The sequence below is a fragment of the Vicugna pacos genome, chromosome 1 (genome assembly GCF_048564905.1).
Source record: "Vicugna pacos chromosome 1, VicPac4, whole genome shotgun sequence".
Classification (NCBI taxonomy): Eukaryota; Metazoa; Chordata; class Mammalia; order Artiodactyla; family Camelidae; genus Vicugna; species Vicugna pacos.
In genome coordinates this window covers 39,091,190-39,105,981 of record NC_132987.1, presented here as the reverse complement: position 1 = coordinate 39,105,981, position 14,792 = coordinate 39,091,190, and the positions used below count along the sequence as shown (strand labels likewise).

Genomic DNA, 14,792 nt, shown 5'->3' with positions numbered 1-14,792 from the left:
AAATATTTATTAGGAATTTATAAGGAATTGATTAAACAAATAAACAAAAAACCCTACACCCACTAAATTCTACTTCCAATGATAGACAGAGTTGAAACTGTATGAGTAGCTTTATACATCTTCTTGTATTATTGTGCTGTTCACGCACATTGATCAGATGATGCTTGAGTCTTTAACTTCCCACTTGAACAAGTGACAAGGTGGGAGCACCGTAGTTGACAAGACAAGGTCTTCGACAGATTCTTACTACTGCATTCACCACCAGGTGCGTCATTCCCATAGAGAGGGCATGTGATCTACCATGACTATATTAAGACATGAATATGGAATTTTGGAGTCAATAGATTCTGTGTCCATTGTGGCCCTAACAGGCAGAGCTGCTGTGTAAGCTCTAATACTAAGAGTCCTTGCAGCCCATTTCAGTCAGTTACCTTCTTCATCTAGGTAACTCTTAGACTATGTCAGGTCCAAGATACTTTCTCATTATCATGAACTTTGCTTTATTCCAATGAAAGAAGTAAAGCCATATCACTTAAAAGGAATGTATGCCAAGTGTGAGTAAAATTCAGATTGATTCTCTTACATTTTACCACAACATGTTTTAGAAAACACGTGGTGGGTGGGCTCACATAAAACTTACTTGAAAGTATTGGGACCCTGCCATTGTGACACTCATGACTCACTTCTTATGGAACATTCTGATGGAGATGAAGTTTATTAGAATAGTTCATTATCTACCAGGAATTATTTAGGGGCATTTCAAAAAGGATCCATGTCCAAGACTATTTCCCTAATACACCAGCCACAAAGTATCTAAAATATCATAGAGATTTATTCTTTTGGACTATGGCTTTTCATTTTATGATTCCCTATTTAGGTAAAATTATACCAGAGCAAATGTGCAACAATGTAAAGATAATAACAAGTTGCTATGAGTTCATTGGGAAGGGCACTAATAAACAAACCACGTTAAAAGATCTAGAAGTGAAAGACAGGGTAGATAAACATTCATAACACAAAGGAATTCTGAACAAGCAGGAATGCTGAAGTGTGTTCAGGAAACCCTGGGCCAGGCAACAGGTTGTACACTGTATTATATAAGGTACTTTTTAGTTTGATCTCCAACCAAAGGGAGGTAACATCATGGAGAGAGTGGGGCAAGTGAGACAGAGAAGGAAGAAAGAAGATAAGGGGTGCATTAATAAGCGGGGTACTGATATGGGAAATTAAGGTTCATTCTGTTGAAGACTCTGAGGAACTATATAAAGCATGCCTTCATATTTTCACATCAAGACATCTTTTGTAAAGAAGAGGAGAAAGTAAGAAAAGAATGACAATTGAAGGCAGGGTCTCCCTTAGAGCTTTACACACCCTGGGCACACAGACCCTACATTGCTTCTGGGGTAAGTGAACCAGTGCAGAAATTAACAATAGGGAAGTAAGCAGGCATGTAGTAAACACACAGTGAAGGAATGAAGGAAATATATCATCAGATTCCCGAATATAGTCACTAAAAATCTAGACTCATTGTCTTCCCATTTTTAGTAACTTAGAGGAGAGCTGGCATAGCAGGGCTAGGTGAGGTCAACAGAAGAACGAGGTGACACAGAACAGTAAACTTCAGAGACCCCTTTTCTATAACGTTTAATTCTCTGACCCTTGAGTTCCTATTTTATAGTTGTATGAATATTGTCTTCCCTCTAACCCACTGAATATGTAGAGTGTTACAGGAAAGGAGGCTCTCCGTGCTGGACACCCTGTGTTGGCCATGGTGACTGTATATCTGGCCTAAGCCACGGGACAGTGAGTATTGGAGCAGGCGGAGGGATTATGTGCTCCCTACTAGAGGTTTGCTTATAGATTTTCCCAGTAAACACTGTGCTATGCCTTCACACACGGTCTGTGACTTAAAGCCTTTGCACATTAGTTTTCAGTTCTTTACACATTCATTCGAGTGTTGACTAAGTAAGTTGATAACTTGAGCTTAATTCTCAGTTAACTGATTCTTATCTTCAAAATATTTCTTCATCTCCCAAATATCAATCCTTACTTCCCTTCAGCAAGATTCCAGGACTCCCCTTTATTTATCTAACACAGATTACCTACCATGGTGGTAAATTTTATTTATCCCTTTTCAATCAACATCAACCATACCTAGGCACAGTTACCCAGAGACCTTAAAAACATGATACACTAGAAAACCAAAGAATTCATTGAAATTAAATAATTGTCATTACTCTCTTCCCCGAAAAGCTGCATTTTATTTAGAATCCTTTGTGGATCAAGCCAAAGGGGCAAATAATTTAAAAATTTAAATGATCGTAAATGGGTCTGTAATATATTTAGCTTTGACATGGCTTTTTAACAACTAGTTAAGATATAAGATAAAATAAGCAGCCTTGATTTCCTCTGTCTTAGGCAGCCTTTGAAAGCTGTTCCATGTATTGCCAAAGAAGTGCATTGTGGCAGTTCTGCTAATGGAATGAGTCAGAAACTGGCATATCAAGACAAAAACTCAAGAGCAGTTACTTTTTTTTCTTTGCCTCTGTTTTAATTAACCACAGTTCCAAACCTTGTGAGCTATTTTCCAATGAGCCAATACATACAGTGGTATCAAGAGTGCAGTGCATTTGCTGCAGATCTGAAAGCCTTTTAATTTCTAATGCAGATCTGCTCAATATGTTTCACATGTAAGTAAACCAAGTGGACTTTATTTTCATTTTAATTGCTAGCATTGGCCATTTTAAGGGAGGAACTGTTTTTTGATTAAACTAACTTTTCAGACAGTAAAATAAATTGCACTGAGGCATGCAACCTTTTCAGATCTATTTTTTAATTGTCAATATAGCACACCACATTATTTCAGACCTTAAACATAATTAAATGTCAGAAAATGTCATGTGAGTTTTGCTTCAGTAATGATTATTAATTATTCTACTAGGGTGCTTTAAAAATCTTTACATATCATGGTCTTTGCTTCAAGAACCTCAAACTTTGCTAAGTATAATCATTAAATAAGATTCCACTCTTCCTTTAGATCTTTATTTTCTTATTCTATGAGCACAGTAAATAACTTCAGCATGACCAAGCCTCCAAATACACCAGGTATCTTAGAGAACCGTGGCTCTTCTGGACACACCTTACCAGATAGAAAATGACAAATGAAATGACTCAGTTAAAGTGAAATTTATATACACACACATACAAAAAATGATTTAATTCAGGATCATAAGAATTTTGGCTTTTAGTTTTAATATTTCTTTCTGTTTCTGGATAGCACTTAAACCAGCTGTAAATGTTGTGAGAGTGAGCGATTGTTTCTTTATGTGATTTTAGTGAACCAGAAGGGGCTACCTGGCCCTCCTCACCCTCCTGATGCTTGAATTCTTTTAATGAGAACAAAGCCTTACAGTCTGCAATGAAAGGTCAGACATAAAATTCAAGATACATCTAGGAAAAAGAAATGCTCTGGTTTAAATTCACACTAATGTACAAGTGATTGACATGAGAACCTTTTCTCATGTCAGATTTTCGTGAGCGTTTGAATTACATATTGCGAGAGCGTCAAAGAGGAAGGGTACAAAAGATTAAAGTTTTCCTAGAGACAACTCTATGTTGAGTTTGTATTTCATGTACAAAGTTGTTTGCAAGGAAAAAAAGAGTCACTTAAAATATGCAATTTTAGATTTTGTTTTCCCATTTCTGTCTTCACTACTACTATTTCATTTGGGTCATTGTCATCTATTCACTATGGAAAACCCAGTTCAATCAGCATTAGAATCCTCTGGTTTAAGAGGCATGCCACCCTATAGATTTTGATACGGGAGATACAGGATGGCCTCAGGATCTTATACTATTTTAAATCTTCCCTGGGTGAGTCTGATGCACTTTGAGGGTGAGATTCATTCCCTGAAAGCTTTCAATCACGTGGTACTTCCTCTGCTATGAGAGTACTCGAAGGAATCTCACCTAATCACTGTTCTCAAGATCTGCTCAGAATTGTTTTATAATTTTTTTGACGCTTTGGTTTCAACTATTTCAGCCCCGACACACACCTTACTAAAGCTACTGTCTCCAAGCCACACTTAACTCTTTGATGTTTCCCAAATTCTCCACGCTTTTTCGTGCTCATCTTAAGTCAACATCTCACAAGTCATAATTGCTTTTCAGCTTTAATCCACTCATCTTTTCCCTGCTTTGTGACACTTGACTCTGCATTTTTCCTTGGCCAACTGGTGCACTGTAAGACTTTGTCAGTAAAGGGTGCTAGAGGGCCACTGCAAGGCCATAAGAGGAATGAGTTTCTCTTATTAGTCCAAGAAGCATTCCTCCTTGCTCCTCCAGCACAGCTACCGGTGGCTTGAGGGAAGTCCAGGGACACTCTCTCCATCCTCTGGACGAACTCCTGCCTGCAGGCACCCCCAGTGAGTGTCTCAGTCACACAGCCCTGTATCATATGGACCAGCTTTCTTACCCTCATCCTTTTACAGATCCTGGAGTCCCACAGCAGCCTGCTCCCATAAACCAGTTTGAGCACCCACCTTCTGGCAAATTTCTTCACCATTGGCAAGTTGCTTGTATATTCTCTCCAATGAAGTCTGACTCTCAGCCTGGGGTTGAGGTGGAGAGTAGTGAGGGGGTGCATTTTTCCAAATTTCTTCCTTCTTTGGGTGCTCTCCCTCAGCCCTTGAGGTAATGGCTACTTTTTCTGTTTGCCATTTCTTTGTACTTTTAGATTCTCTTTCTCCTCTTTTAGCCACATTCAAGAGTTAGCATTTTCTTTTGAATGTCCCCTGTTCAAATTAACCAGTATGGTTTCTGTCCCCTGACTAGCTTCTGATGAATACACTCTTCTTTTTGCCTGGTTTCTTCTTCCTCCTTTAATGCTCACATCATTAAACAATATACACCTGAAAATCTCTCCCAGCCCTGAATTCCCTCTGTGTCTGTCTGTCAGCCTCAAGCAAAGTTAGTTATTCTTCTTTGTTCACTTTGTCATACATTTGTAATGCTTGTCAAAGTGTGCTGAAATTATCTCTATACACAATCCCTTCCCCATTCCATGTGAAGCTCCTAAACAATATAACCATGTCTTCTTTATCTTTGTTCCTCCAAAGTCTGACATGATAGGCATCTAATAGATACTACTGCATGAAGAAAAACATGAAAAAAATACACTGAAGAATAGCCATCCCCACAGGGATGTCATTTTGATCAGAAAGGGACTTGAGAGCCAGCTTTGGATGCTTTGGAGTTTTAATGCAACGTCCACAATGTTTTAGTGACATTTTATAACATCTTACGTCTTTTTCTCCTGTGCTATATCACGTACTTTAGGAAATATTTTGAGACTCTTACTTGATAAAGTTGAGATTTTATTTAAGAAGTTATTATTCTACTCTTAGCCATATTCTATTTTTTTTATGGAAATGAGTAGATTGTAGAAGACTGGAACTTGCCATTTTTATTTTTTTCCAGTTACAGGAAATGATTAGGATTCAATGTATGTGAATAATATGGATTGTATTTCCAGACCTGAAATACATAGCCAAATCTGTTCTTTCCTCCTCAGACTCATTCAGCAAATTTAAATCAGTCTATTAATCTTTGAGCATCTTTTGACTACCCACTATTAACATGTCAAAGCTATACCAGCCAACTTGAATTCAGTGAAAACCAGAAAGATCCAGCTGTTGTGATGAAATTAGTTGGTTGAAGTTTCATACCAATGGGAATCAGTGGAGATTAAACTGAAGTCATAATTCCCCCTCTTCATGACTTCTGTCTCTGTCACCCGTGAAAACTTTATATTCTAACTAAATCTATATAGAAACTCTGAGGCAAAGTTCAGAGAATGGAATTGTCCACATCACTGTCATTGCCATGGCAATTTTTCGGCTTCTGCTCCCCGCCACACACCAAATAAAAGAAAAGAAAAAGAAAAAGAAGTAGCACAGAGGAAATGCAATATTTCCACATGACCCTAAGAAACCCCAGAAAGTCTCGTAAAGGCAAAGTAACCTACCCTGCTGTCTAATTATTAAGGAACTATAAACACCAGTTAGGCTATTCTATTGAGTTATAAAAGGTTGATATTATAAGGTGTGAAAAAATGTGGACGGGATATGATTTACAAAATGTTTTCTGAAGCTTTAGTTCAGAGAGTAAGTAAAAGGTTGAGCTGGCTGTTTTCTTTTTAACTTGAGTATTTTGATCTCTTTTTAGCTCATAAATCAGGTTATGGAATTTAAAAAAAAAAAAAAAACTCTATCCAGACTGAGAAATTGGCCCAAAATGTCTTCAAGACATTAGGAGATTTTTTTTTTTACACACGGTAAGATCTAACATGTGTTATAATAAGGATGAAGCATGAGAAAAGCAGTGGTTCATAACTTAGGCCAAAATTCATCTTCCCTAACACCTCGGAGTTTGTGATTGGTTTTGAACCCCTGATAGCAATGCATTTATTTATAGAAAATACTGATTACTCACCTCTCAAGGATTAGACTCTTTTAAAAAGGCTTCTAACCAGAAGATTCAGGAAATATAGAGGCCTGCACTTCAGGTCACCCTGATTCTGCAAAGTTCTGAAAGTGTGATTTCTCATTATAACTTCATCTTTGAGGGCAAAAGAACTATAACACTATGTCTTACTGTCTATTGGACATTTTATGGTAGCAGGTTTTCTGAATTGCTAAAAATGCTGGAGAAAAAAATATGTAAAAGGTTTATTTTCCTTCTTTCTTACTATGTCTGTGGGCCATATTTTACCCTTTTATCATCTCTCATCTAATTAACTCTGCATAGTTTAGTACTCTTTTGAATTAGGAAAGTATTTTGGTCAACTTTGCATATCTTTGAAACACTAAAAATACATATTCTTAAACATAATTCACCATTAAGCTTTATAATAATAAAGCAATGAATTAGAGTTAATATTTTAGACAATGTGGGAAGAATTCAAAATGATTCTTTAAGAATGGTCTGAAAGTATCAGAATTAATCAATAGCTTTAAAATGTAAGACAGCCCTAATTTTTTTTTTAATACATAGCATTGTAGAATAGAAACAGCATAAATGTATAATTATTCTTCTACTGACAACTCTCAAAAGGGAAAGGGAGAATTAGGGCACTGTTGTAATGCACGTTCTCAATTAAGTATCTGTTATATCAGTTAAGAGGAGAAAAACTTGTGCCATTCCTTTGGAAACCTTAAATAAATGTATTTCTACTTTCTCTGTCTTCCCTACTCCACCCCAAGGGAATCTCTGTGAGCTTCTTGCGGCAGGTAGAAAAACAGCAACCCAAAGATGTTCACATTTGAATCCCTTTGATCTGTGAAGAATACGTTATATCAAATGACAAAAAGGGAGTAAAGTTGCAGGTGGAATTAGAGTTGCTAATCAGACGATCTTAAAATGAGGAAATTATCCTGGATTATCAAAGTGAACCCATTGTAATTACAAGGGTCATTAAAATTGGGGGATGGGGGAGGCAGGGAACGGCAGAATAGAATCAGATGGTGAGTGACTATGGAACAATGATCAGAATGCAACTTTGCTGGGTTTGAAGATGGAGAAAGGGGGCACAGGGCAAAGCAAGGAATGTGGTTGACCACTGGAAGCTGGAAAAGCAAGGAAATGGCCCTTCTTCCCTGAAACCTCCAGTTAGGGGTGCAGCTCTGCCAACACCTTGAACTTAGCCATTTGAGACCTACATCAGATTTCTAACTTACAGAATTTTAAGATAATAAATTTATATTGTTTCAAATTTACTAGGTTTATAGTAGTTTTTACGGCAGCAATATAAATTAATAACTTCTGAAAGTGAATTTTTGTTTCCTTTGCTTCTTTTCATGATAATAACTAACCCAGCACCTAGCATGTTCCATAAACACCACTGTTAGTAGATCCTTCCTTTATACACTACAATTATAATTCTTTAAACCAACAAATCTTTATTGAACCTATTTGTCATGTAAGAAACTCTATTAGATTCCGGGGACATGATGACATCAATCAGACATAAAGCCTGATAGCAGCAGGGCTCAGTGGGTATAGGCTACCAGGAAAATAAAGAGATTGAAACCTTTAGTATCTCATGTTTTGATGTTAAAAGTTAAAATAGAAAGTTTAGAAAATTGTTTAATTTTGTCATATTATAATAAATGCTGGTATATATTAAAGAGTGCTCATCTAGATATTTACTGTAATGGACAGTTACTGGTTTGCCTTCTCTGTTAGTTTACTAGGGGTGCTAAACAAAGTACAACCAACTGGATGGCTTAAACAGCAGAAATATATTCCCTCACAGTCATGGAAGCTAGAAGTCCAAGATCAAGTTGTAAGCAAAGTTGGTTCCTTTGAACAGTATGAAAGATAATCTGTTCCATACCTCTTGCTTAGCTTCTGGTAGTTTTCTGGGAATCTTTGTCACTCCTTGATTTGGCTTGTGGAAGAGTCTCACCACTCTCTGAGTTTATCTTCACATGGCACTCTCCTTGTGTGAGTATCTCTGTGTCCAAATTTCCTCTCTTTATAAGGATTTCAGTCACACTGGATTAATGCCTAACCTAATGATCTCATCTTAACTTTATATCTGCAATGATCCTGTTTCTAAATAAGGTCATATTCTGAGGACTTCAGCACTTGAATTTTTGGAGGGACAAAATTCGACCTGTAACACCTTCCCACAATCTGTTCTTCCCAGTTATAGCAACATTAGCTCTCTTTCTATTTAGGGACCCATTTTAGATGCTTGAGTCTGAATGAATGTTACCATCCTTCATAGAAATGGGCATATGTTTAGGCCAGGCTAATCAGCGCTGCATCCCCAGCTGCAGTGACTCTTCTGGAGGCCAGAATATGGCCACACCAAGCTAACGAGCACCATCTCTTGAAGTTTTGCTCAAAGTATGGGAAAAGAGACAAGCTTGTGTGGTTTGATGTATTAGAATAAAATCTTGGAAGAGCTCTTGACCAGTCCCTTTATTTTACTATATGAACATAGGTTGGTTAATAATGAAGCAACACAGAGAACATCAGAGCACTGAGAGAGAGAAGCAGCATCCTGACACATTTAAGTACTTGTCTCTATCTCTGTATCTGAAGGCTTCCACTTGAACCCTCCATTTAATAAATAAAAAAATTCCCACTTCTTATTTAAACAAGTTTGATTTGGATTTCTGAAGTCTGAAACTAAAAAGTTCTCTGCCTAAAATAGTTTCCTGAATGACACTAAAACACAAAGACTTAAGTAAATATTACAGATAGATATCTACTCAACAGTGAAACCTTAATGACATGATTGAATAAACAAATATCTTTTGGTGTGTTCTTATGTAAACATCCTTTATACTTTTGATGTTTAGTCTAATAATCCATTTTCAAATAAAAATAAAAATATAATTACATTTCTAAATAAAATGGAGGACACTTGGAAGTACTTAAATGTACTATATTTTATTTAATCAGTTATTTTCCTTGATTATTGCTATGCTAGGCTATATAGAATTTCATTCTTACGACAAAATGTTGACAATTAAAATGAACATATAAATGGAGTAAAAATTTTAAACATTTTATTCCAGAAAACAATAACTTTAATACTCCTAATATGTACATTTTGAATAAATAATGCTATAATTTTATGTAGTCATTAATTGAGTTTTATGCATTTAACGAATAATGGAAATTTGATTGTTTCCTTGAAGAGCTCAAAGATATGCTACTCCACTCAAGGCAAAGAAGAAAACACTACACTCCCCTGAAGTTGTCATTCTCTGAGGATCTATTTTCTCTCTTAAGTCCCTACTGAATACAAATTATAAAATTGGTCATTGGAATGCTGTATTTTTTCAATAGATCTATTTTATCACTTTTCTCGATAGAATTTATTTGCATTTAACAAAGCCTTATTAATATCTGTCAAAAATACATATTTTTACATTGTTGAAAAATTTTAAGCATTATTTGATTGGACTCTTTACTCTGTGAAAGTGTTAGCAGATGGCAGGACCCCTAAATTAGGAGGCCCACCAACGTGTGGGTACTTGCGAACTTTGAAAGTATTCACACAGCAGAGGCAGAGTGACGAACAGCGGCTTTATTTTTCAGAAGGGGAAAAAGAAGAAAAGTGCTCAGGCAAAGAGGAGGGAAGAAAAAGCTCTAGCAGGGGAAAATGCGCTCTAGTAGGGAGCCATCAGCCAAGATGGCCGTGGGAACAGCTCTGGCCTGGGTCGGGCCATGTGGACTTTTATACCATCATGTCCTGCTTCCAGGTGCGATGGAGCCAGTCGGTCCTTCTTTGAGTTCTTTAATCCTTGTGTGGACTTTTCTGGTTGTCATCATGGCAGTCATCAACTGTCATAGCGCTGGTGGGTGTGTCACTTAGCATGCTGGTACACTACAGTGAGCATATAATGAAGCTCAATGTCCACTGGAAGTCGAATCCTCTACAATCTTGGACTGGGTGGGTTCTAAGCAGTTCTTGTTTCTTCTCAGCAACTTCCTCCTGATACTTAGAGAAGAGTAATTGGTTTCTGTTTGAGAGAGGGGCAACGCCATGGTAACAAAAAGGAAAGTTGCTGTTAAGCAGAATGCCTGCAATCTAGTGAACTCAGCATCCCGCCCCCCAAAAAACGACACATCCCCAAAGATTCTGTTGAATGAAAGTTTAATAGAGAAATGAAGATACAAGCTCAGTTAATCGTTGAGATAGGTGGTCAGACTTGTTGCCATCCCCCAGAGCCCGCAGGCTTGCCCTGGTCAACTGCTTGAGCCTGCTCTGTGAGTCAGCGAGGCCTGGGAGGCCTTATCATAAACAAGACGCAGGGTTTTGGAGGGGGTGAGCAGCACAGGGTCCTGCTCCCTTTCAAAAGGATTCTTAATGTTATGTATTTCTAAATCCCAAGTTTCCCCAATAAATTGGAAATAATTTATTTTCAAATCATTTTTATGCACAGCAACTGACCACTTACTATGTAAACATTATTTCTTTTTTCACTACTGTTTATACAATTTGATAAGGAAACCCATTATATTATGTGATTTTATTAATTATTAAAATGTATTTACCTGTGTGTTTCCTCTACACAAAACATGAAAAAAATCCAGAGATGACTCTTTTAAAATTTACAATTTTGATCAAATGGGATCCTTTAGTAGGTACAAACTAAGCACTTGATCCAAGGAAAATGCTGCTCATTGACTTTTACTTCAAGATCGAAAAACAGAATAAAAGTGAAGGCAAAAATCTAATTCCTTTTATCTATGGGTGAGATATAATGCTTATGCTATAAATACAATCCCATGGGCTAGTTAGGTCATATCTAATATTTAGAAGGAAGTAATGGCATTTCAGAGAGTCCTGCTGCCGACATCCTCGGGCTTGATGATATTTACTCATTTACGTTTAAGGTAATCCAAAGAAATTCCACCTTAATACCCGCCCTTTGATATTCTGCCATCTCAGCCCAGTGGGGTTATCCTTTTTTTTTTTATCATATTTGAATTCATCTATGCCTACATGTCTCTTGATAACCTGCTGTCATTGAAACCTGTCTGCTTAAATGAGATAAGCTGGAGAGAATTGATATGCCAGCCTTCAAATAGAGCCTAGAGATGCAGGAAAGGAAAGCTTTCAGTGACTCACCTATTTACTCCCAGGAGAGATATCAAACTCTTCTGAACCTCTGTGAAATACAGTGAATGCTTTTCTGATCTGTACTACCTGCCTACAAGTAATAGAGCACAGATCACATTGGTCAAATTCATCTGTTCAAAGTCTTAAAATTCTACTGAATGAAGCTACAAAGGGGGAAAAGCAGGTGATTTGTTCACACAGTCATCAGGATCTGAGAGACTGATTTTTATCAGCCCTCTTATCCTCAGCAATCTCCTTGAGGGAGAAAGAAAAGGAAGGCAGAGCTTCCTAGAGGAGCTATAAAGCTGAATCCAGGGTATATTTATGGTTATCATTTGCACAGATCACTTGGTGCTCTAACACCATGCTCTTGATCACAGCGTAAATCAGACTTTAATTTTAACCTTTGCAGTTCATCAATAGATTCAATATCAGAAATAATTCAGGGCTGACACTATTGGTTTACAGGTAAGTGTAACAAGAATGGGAGGGCTTAGTGATGTATTAGTTGCCTTGTCAAATGAGGCATAAAGATTCATGACTCTTAACCTATGTTTCCATCACAAACTCAGAGCTATAAATAATGCAAGCAGCTAATCAGGCATAGAAAAGATGTATAGCATCATTGAAAATCCGTTATTTGTACTGTTCAAGCTTTTAAAAATGTATTCCATGTAAAGTAATCCAGTGTCATAACTCATAAAGGATCTGTGGTATCTCACAACCCATATTCAGTATTCATTTTAAAAGTTTTATTAGTTCCATAGTATGGCATTATTTCTTAAACAGTAACGATCTTTTGTAGACAGAGTAATTTAGCTTAAAGTTATATTATGATTCACACATAACATGAATTGCTAAGATTTAAAGTGAATTCCAAAGTAATACTTTGTTAAGTACTTTTCTTTTTTCATAATTAGAAGTCTTCAAAATAATTTTCAACAGATAAAAAATAACATAGAAGCAAATGCAAATTTAAGAGATTGAAAATTATGTAGAGGAGAGGGTTGAGCGTTTTTTTCTCTGAACCTGTTTTAGGATTGATGTTATGTAACAGAGTATCACAAAGTGGTTTAAACAACAGAAAAACAGTTTTGGAGGCTGGAAATCCCAGATCAAGGTATTAGGCCTATTCTTGCCTTATTATTTACAAACTGTCTCAGACACTGTAGGTCAGAGCTTTTCCTTGCTTTTTCTGTAAATTCCTCCCCAAGGAAAAGCTGAACTTGCCCTAAACTCAAGTCTAATAGATGAGATACTGTTACCTGCTGGCCTGAACTGATAAATTTCTTGGCTCCTAATTTTTCAATCTTTGGGTTCTCCCCTTCTCCTAGAAAACCCTCCTTTGATTAGAGCCCTATGTTTACCTATAGCCTGCTTCAACAAAAGTGTCTGTTTCCATATCCTTTAATCTACAACTGAACTGATCTCCTGGCAAAACATCCATCTGAAAATCTTCTCCAGGTATCTGTGCACCTGGAAATAGTTCTTGGGTCCAGTTCTGGGTTTTCCCAGTTTTCACTGTCCACTGAAACTTTACATGGCCAAGCCTGGTCATATTCCAAGGAAGAGTCCACCAAAAGTTAACTTTGAAAGTATACCTAAAATAACCTAGTTTTGCAAATTAAAAAAATATTGTGAATACCTTACTAGAACTATCTCCTAAAAAATCAGGTTCAACTGAAGAAACTTGAAGCCTAAACTTCACTTGTATCATAGGAAACTTGCCATTGAAATAAATCTGCATTTGTTATTTCATTCTATTGTTGATACTATTTATTTTGGGGGGAAAACACTTTTGGAAAAGAGTGAGTTTAATAATCATGCACTAAGTATATTTTTCTCAAGAAATTTAATAATGAAAGTATAATTAATTATAATGATATTAATAGCCATGTGAAAACCAAAAGACATGAATCTATTAAAGAAGAATCGCCAGAAACTTCAAAATTAATAGCACTTTAAAGGAGAATGTATGGGAAGCTGATGATTTAACACAGATAGCTGCAGGAAATATCTTGACATAGCACCCTGTGAAACATGATTTTCCACTTAGACCAAAGGATGCTCTACTAAGTACATTTTACTCATTTTCTATTTCGTGGTTTTTGTGCTTTTACAAAAAGTGAAGCCAAAACTATGAGGTGTTGGCTCTATTAGAAGAAAGGCTTTGAAAACACTTAAAGTAGAGCCCGTGTCTTCTGCTTCCAATGGAAAATCAATTTATTCTAATAATGTTTTCTTCATTTCCTACAATTCATGTAATCAAAATAAAGCTTTAGAAGTTGATTTGGTCAAAGATGAAACATCTGATATTGTTATTAATGCTACCGAAAATTCATCTTAAAATTTGGAATAGAAAAAAATACAAATTTTAATGGAATAATGCTCAAGATAATGTTTTTATGTTATGAAACTCAATATAACATAGAATGTATATGGAATTGGTTGTAGTACATTAATCATTTACTAATGTATTTAATAAAGACATAATAGCCAATCAAAATAGGAACTACAATTTTCAAAATTTTAAAGTATGTTTAATGTAGACAAATAGAGTATTGTAACAACAAAAAATTTTGCAACACATTAGACACTGAATTTTTTTAAATGTATTTTAGGAGGTCAGTATTCTTCCGGTCTTTTTGCTATCTATCATCAAGACTTTACAAATATTTGAGGTTTTTGACAAGCTATTTTTAATAAATGTAAGTTTATGATAACATTGGATATTTTCATAAATTTGATAGCAATTTGTTAAAACTATGTGAAATTTTTGAAACAAATTATTCAATTTATGGAACTTAAAAAACTTCATATTTTGTAGTTTCTAGTGAAATGTAATTTTTGGAAACAAAGTTTGCAAATGAGAAGACCTTGAAGTTTATCTCTACAAAGCAGAGTGAAACTAACCAAATTAAAAGGTGATAGAACAGATTGTAGACAAGGTTTAATTTTGAAAATCTATCATTAAACTTTGGAATTTCTCAATATATTGAAAGAATCTTGATGGATTACCACTTTTTATACATGGTTCTCAAACAAAGGTGATTTTGTTCCGCAGGGAACATTAAGCCGTGCCTTGGAGGTGTTTTTGATGCTGCAGCCTGGATTGTGTTACTGCCATCTAGTGTGTAAAGGCTGAGTA

At 36.1% G+C, this 14,792-nt stretch overlaps 1 long non-coding RNA gene across 2 annotated transcripts in view; it reads left to right on the top strand.

Moving 5' to 3' along the window:
* Positions 1 to 14,792, top strand: part of LOC140696364 (uncharacterized) — a 172,742-nt gene that overhangs the window by 88,603 nt on the left and 69,347 nt on the right. The window lies entirely within an intron of this gene.